We start from the raw sequence: 6,092 nt of genomic DNA, 5'->3' as shown, positions 1-6,092 counted from the left end.
TCGCCAGGAGCAACAAATGTGCATAATGTAGCCCCGTCCGCTCCTGCATTGTCAGCTGTTTCACCGAACGAATATCATTCAAGTAAATCTTCGCCTGCTAATGCTGAGCCAGTTTATTCTACTCCGAGCTCACTTTCCGCGCTACCACCAACAGTACCACCGTATGGGCAGCCAAATCAACAGGTCTACAATCCCTACTTGTTAACCCAGCCGCATTTGCCGTATTACGTATCGAATCAGGTGCCATTTGGAAACCCGCCATATGGACAAATGTTTTATCAAAATCCTATGTATCAACCGGATTTCAACATAAATAACTTCGTTTATTATCCAGATTACAACTTGACATCCACGAGTGTGTTACAAGAACACCTCCCGCAAGTATCAGATTCATGTTCGCCGCCACTGCAGTTCCCACCACTGCAGTCACTGCCACTGCAGTCACCAGCACCGGAAACAGTCGCCGAACTAAAACAACAGGACCGTCATTGAACACGTCGCCATGCAGTTATAACTTTTGACTTCTGCCGATACATTTAGTTTGAACTTTCTCGTTATCAAACTACCGTATACTATTGCTTTCTACTGTCACTGTCAGCGGTTTACGCTTCCTTTTTAGTTAACGCTTGCTTCCACACTACATCAACATTTGTATTTCTTCAGCGTAGAAGTATGACTCGTGTGGTAGTTGAACTTTTTGGCTGTGAACACTGTTACATACGCGTAGAAACGCTCCATTTGGTTTATCATAGCCCCCCCCCCCCCTAATTGAAGTTCCGTAGTGCCATTAATCTTTTGTTCGTCAACAACCACATCGTGCTTGCTTGTTATGTTACATTTCAAAGTATTTCACATTAAACTTTCTTTCCTGAAATCTATTTATAGTGTGTTTTTTTTAGTTCAAAGCTGAGATACTGTCTCACAGCATTGGATGTTGTGTCTGCACTTGTCAGACGGTACAAATATTTTGATACAATATTCTTATCAACTGTGGTTATCTATAAAATCGCTGTTCAGAACAGTCCTTTCGCGCAGCTCAATCCGTTTCCGTTGTAAAAGGTTTCACGATAGTGGTTTAACAACGGGACTCTGAAATTTTTTTTTGCTTAACTTGTCTCCATTTTACGCCACAAGTTATCGTATAAAACCAAGATGCAATCTGTCATCGAATTGGTACAACAGTCAACCGAACTAAAAAGATTGCTGAGCAATACAAAAAACATCATCCGGCAAAGAAAACAAAAAACTGAGAAAGCTGCCATATAACTAATCAAAGTTGGCGGCATGAATTATATAAACCAATACTCTCCTCAGACCAAACACAGAGAAATAAGATTTATTTCTCGAAACAGCCCTTCACAACATGCTTTTCAAACATCGGAAAGCAGGCACCAATATCAACCCAAAATCTATTAAAAGTCCATGAAAAATTGACACAACACCAAAAGTTCGGATAATCGATTAAAATGCCTAAAACAAACTAATCATTGTCAGATTAGTACAACATTTACTGTTAACATAACGAGCACTAGCAACGCTCAAAGTATGCCCTAAAACAAATATCCGTATGAGCGTCCAGAAACTCTGGTCAATGCTAGGTCATGTTAATTATGACACTATACCACACCGGATCACTCACTATTGAGTCAGTCAATAGTGGCTATAACTCTTCTCCTCTTCGAGGACAAAGATGACTTTATCACACAACCAAGCAGAGGGGATACAAAACAAGAGAGCGACTGATGAAGGAAGTACCCCAGTTTTAGTTCCAAAACACCGTTAAGATGAATCACTCAATCAACAAACCGGTTTACCGGGGACCCAAATTACTATCGATTCACCGCCCTTACCAAAATTCACCCTACATTTTGCCTACTTTATGTAGCCTGTGAAGTGTACATATTTCTCAAAACTATGTATTATCTTTGTACAGAATCAGTAAAGAAAAAAGATACATGTTTTACACATAGAGTATACCTATATAGTACACAGAATCCAATGTGATGCTACTTACAGCTATCCAATATTGGAACGCTTTTGTATACGTAGAGCGTACTTAATTTTAGGGAACCTCCGTGAAAAAAGTATGCGTGGAGCCCGTACGAAACAGATTTTTTGTGGTAAACATGCAGCATGCTCTGGGTAAACATACCACGCATACGTTTGTTTGCCAGAACAACTCTATCCAACCTGCGCCGATAGTCACCACTAGTGGTGCACTTGTGGTGATTAGCAATCTTTCTCTTGGTATGTCTACCACAAGATTCAAGTAAACAAAGTTGCAGATTGCTTTGTGGTATGTTTGCCATTGAAGGCTTACGTAAATACAATGGTCACACAGCACAGACTGTACAGAATCATGTAAATTCAAGGCTGCACGGTTACAGGGCAGCCAAATGACATCTATGAACATGTGTGCATGCCCAGCTGGCTTCTGTAGATGTACCGTATATCATATGCATGAATAAAGAGTATACATGTTTGCACTCTACATTTAATAACAAAATAGTATATTTATTGATTTTTCAAAACTGGGGATGTTAAACGTGTATACACATTTGAATTTGTAAGACAAATCTTTGTCAGTTTCCAAGAAATTAGGAAATTGACATACAAAAGTACTCTCCAAATGATACTTCTATACACAGTGACAAGATTTTACGAATCCAGATTACATCAAAAATAGCACATAAAGGTGTGGGATCGCTGGATTGCCAAAATAGCTTAATTTGAGCTATTTAGCAGGTAACATGGTGTGATCGAGGCGAGAAAAGTGACGAAGTTGATATAATAAGATGGGTACGGGTATTCTATTGATAACAATGTTGTTTCATACTTAGGCCTACACTATAGGCTGCCACAAAAAATCCCATTAAACCATTTTTCCCCGTCCATCGGGAAACGTTTTGAGCCAATGATCTGCACGATAAGTCAATATTAAATGCATCAATTTCATGGCAGCAACGAAAATCTCTCGAAAATCGGCCGTAGTCCACGTAGAAAAAAACTGCCGCAGTTTGGGTAATAATAAGCGGACAGAGCATGTCAGTCACCGCCGTCGGAGAAAACGCTCTTTCTATTTGTGTCTTTCGACAATTATTTTCCGAAGCCATCATATCATGCATATGATCAGTATAGTTCCTCAATCGCATAGAAAGACAAGGGAATTATTAGTCGTATTGCCATCCACTTTACAAATGATTGACATCTCAACCATCTCAACATACGTACGTGTCTCCAGAGAAACACGCCCGAACAAAACTTTGGACATTGTTGAACTGGTATGTTGGATTTTTTGTATCTCGCGCCTGTCGTGTAGAACACAGTTTTCATCGAAATTGAAGTCCCGTATCTCTGGGAATGCACACTATAAAAAATTCTACTGTAGTGCCTATGAAGGGTTTGCACGGTTAGCCCTGAGGCGCCACTGCTGTGCTAACTGCTATGTACTAGGCCTACATGCACTGCTCTCAATACACTTTTGCTTGGATAGTCCGTCGAAAGCTGCAACGAATCAATCAATTACTTTTCCATAAATTACTTTTAAAAAACTTCCACTACGATTCATGCTATGCTATGTTACGTACAGCGATCGCGATTGCGAGGACTTTGTACCGGAAGTAATAGTATCACGCCTGATGACATCATAGATCATGTGAAGAATTCGTTGTGATTGGTCAGATTGGCGTGTCACAGGTCAAATCTCAGCGGCAAATCTGATATCAGAACGGCGGTTACGACCCTTTTGAATTGCTGAGTGCATTGTCGCTGTTTTTTTCACTCGATTTTTGACAAAATGTCACTGAATTTGCTGTTGGACATCACCGTGACAGCTTCATATACCCTAGCTATGAATGTACAACCTATAGGCAATGTTCAAGACGCGTTAATTTTCATGTCATCGTCGTCACGATCAGCGTGTGGAGATCGGCTTTGAACAATGGTCACCATATATAATAAATATCCTGCGGATCAAGGCGATCGTTTGAATTTTGGTAAGTAAATTTTCGATTATCCTTCTCTGCAACATAACGACGAATTTTATCTGTTTCTGATCTGTGCAATTCTCGAGTTACACTGTCCAATTGTCTGAATAACTCCCGAGGTTGAACGTTGAGTGAACAGTGTGAAAGGAGTGCGAGTGGCCTTCATCTGTTCATACCGATAAGATGTATTGACAGTGCAATGTCTGGGGAATACATACTTCGAGACACTCTCGTGCTTTGGCGAGGGCACAGTCCCTCGGGGACTGTGGCCAGGGTGAAACTTTTGCTTATACGTATACAAATTTCCCTCGATGTACGATATAAACAATGAAAAAACAATACATTTAGGAATTGTTGGATAAGTAAGTTCTGAAACTCTGACCTAGTATTGTTTGTACACTTGTTTCATGTCATGAAATTTGGTATACGTCTATTTATAAGATCATGATGGACTATGCTGGACGTCTCTGTCTTTGACACTTTAGTTTCTTTTGAAATCTTCATTAATGTATTTTGACATTTGTTCAACGTTACCCGTAAATATTTTGCTGGCATATTGTAAGGCGAAATCCAAATCAATGATTGATTTACAATATTTCATTGAAGTTCTACATGAAATCTTACAACACAAAACATGCATACAATATTTTCAGTCCTATCTTTCTGTAGCTGTGGATCACTGGTAGTGTTGTCCTCCCCCATCTAAAAGTAATTTAGATTCACAGATATAGTAGTAAACTAGTTTTCATGTCACATGTAGTCAAAATCACCAAACATAATCGCTGGGACTTTTTCCTTTACATTCCTTTTTATTCCATTGCATTTTCTTATTTGTAGCTGGAAGTGACGACATGTCTTTGTGGCAACGGATGCTGAGAAAAAGCAATGCTGATGACAACTCTACATCACCAATCTCATAAACCCACATTGGTCCCAAAAGAGTAACCAAGATTGCCAAGGCCAACTATATAAGTGTAAGTACCGTTTGAAATATCTTTACAATTTAGTGACCTGGATTCCATTTCATGATATGTGCAAGACTAATTGTGAAAGGTATGTCAAGGCAGTTGCAATTACATACTAACTAGCAGATTGCTTTCTTGCCATTTTGTCTACTGTACTGTGCTAGTATATGTGATTGCTTAATGTTTCTTTTCTGTTTTTCTTTTTATTGTTTTAGCCCGTTTGTAGTCCATTGAAAGTAAACCAAGACACTGAACAATCAACTGGATCAAAAGTAACTTCCCAATATATGGTTGGATATGCCAACACTTTGTTATGAAGATGCCATGGACTAAGGGAGATATTCTGTGAAAGAACTGTTGATGAACTTGTGATTTCTTTTGTTTTGTGTCATTTGTTAGCATTTCCATGTGCAATAAATGTAAGGTAGGAATTCAATGAAAAACCTGGTAAGATTTTCTTTTGTTTGTGAATGTGTGTGAGTGTTTGTACCTATGGCTACATTCTGAAAACTTACATGAGCACAAGAATGAGTAGCTAGAGTGTGAGTGGTCCTGGCAAAGTGTGAAGGTAGGGGTATGCTACTGGGGGGGGGGGGGCTACCCATGGGGTCAGCTTCAATAGCGGTATGTATACCGTAAATCCTGTTTGTGGCAAGTATACCGCAAAAAAATTCTGCAAAGCCTATAATTTTATGGCAAACATACCAGGACATGCATGAGTGTCGTGGTAAGCATACCACAATATGTGCGCCGCAAAATCCATCAACATGCGAAAATCTCAAGCTATGCGTAAGTTTACCACAACTTGTTGTGGCAAACTTACCGGGCAATTATGAAGACTTTACCACAACTGTTCGCCGCAAGGCTTTAATTTTCGTAAGGGAGTGTACTTGTTGTGGAGGGGTAAAAAAGTGTACACAGGGCGTACTTGATTTTGTCGAGCATAAACAAGTACACATAATGTATATGCTAGTCATCCATTATCACATCGACTGCGGGGATGGGGGGGGGGGTGATCGATAGGGGTTACTCATTCATGCAGTATTGATAATTACCTTAGTCTCTTGATGTTGATTGTCAACAGCAACACTCACCTCATTTTCCTGTCTCTTATTCAAAGCACACACTGAAACAATCATAT

At 39.6% G+C, this 6,092-nt stretch overlaps 1 long non-coding RNA gene across 1 annotated transcript; it reads left to right on the top strand.

The window, feature by feature from the left end:
• The first annotated feature begins 3,694 nt into the window (after nt 1-3,694).
• Nucleotides 3,695-5,394, top strand: LOC139125824 (uncharacterized). The gene is made up of 3 exons (XR_011550367.1): nt 3,695-3,995; nt 4,824-4,960; nt 5,167-5,394. It is a non-coding gene; the product is annotated as an uncharacterized lncRNA (long non-coding RNA).
• The last annotated feature ends 698 nt before the right edge of the window (nt 5,395-6,092 follow it).

Source organism: Ptychodera flava (assembly GCF_041260155.1).
Source record: "Ptychodera flava strain L36383 chromosome 3 unlocalized genomic scaffold, AS_Pfla_20210202 Scaffold_26__1_contigs__length_13983176_pilon, whole genome shotgun sequence".
NCBI lineage: Eukaryota > Metazoa > Hemichordata > Enteropneusta > Ptychoderidae > Ptychodera > Ptychodera flava.
The sequence above is the reverse complement of the archived record's forward strand: the minus strand, read 5'-3'. Positions and strand labels throughout refer to the sequence as shown.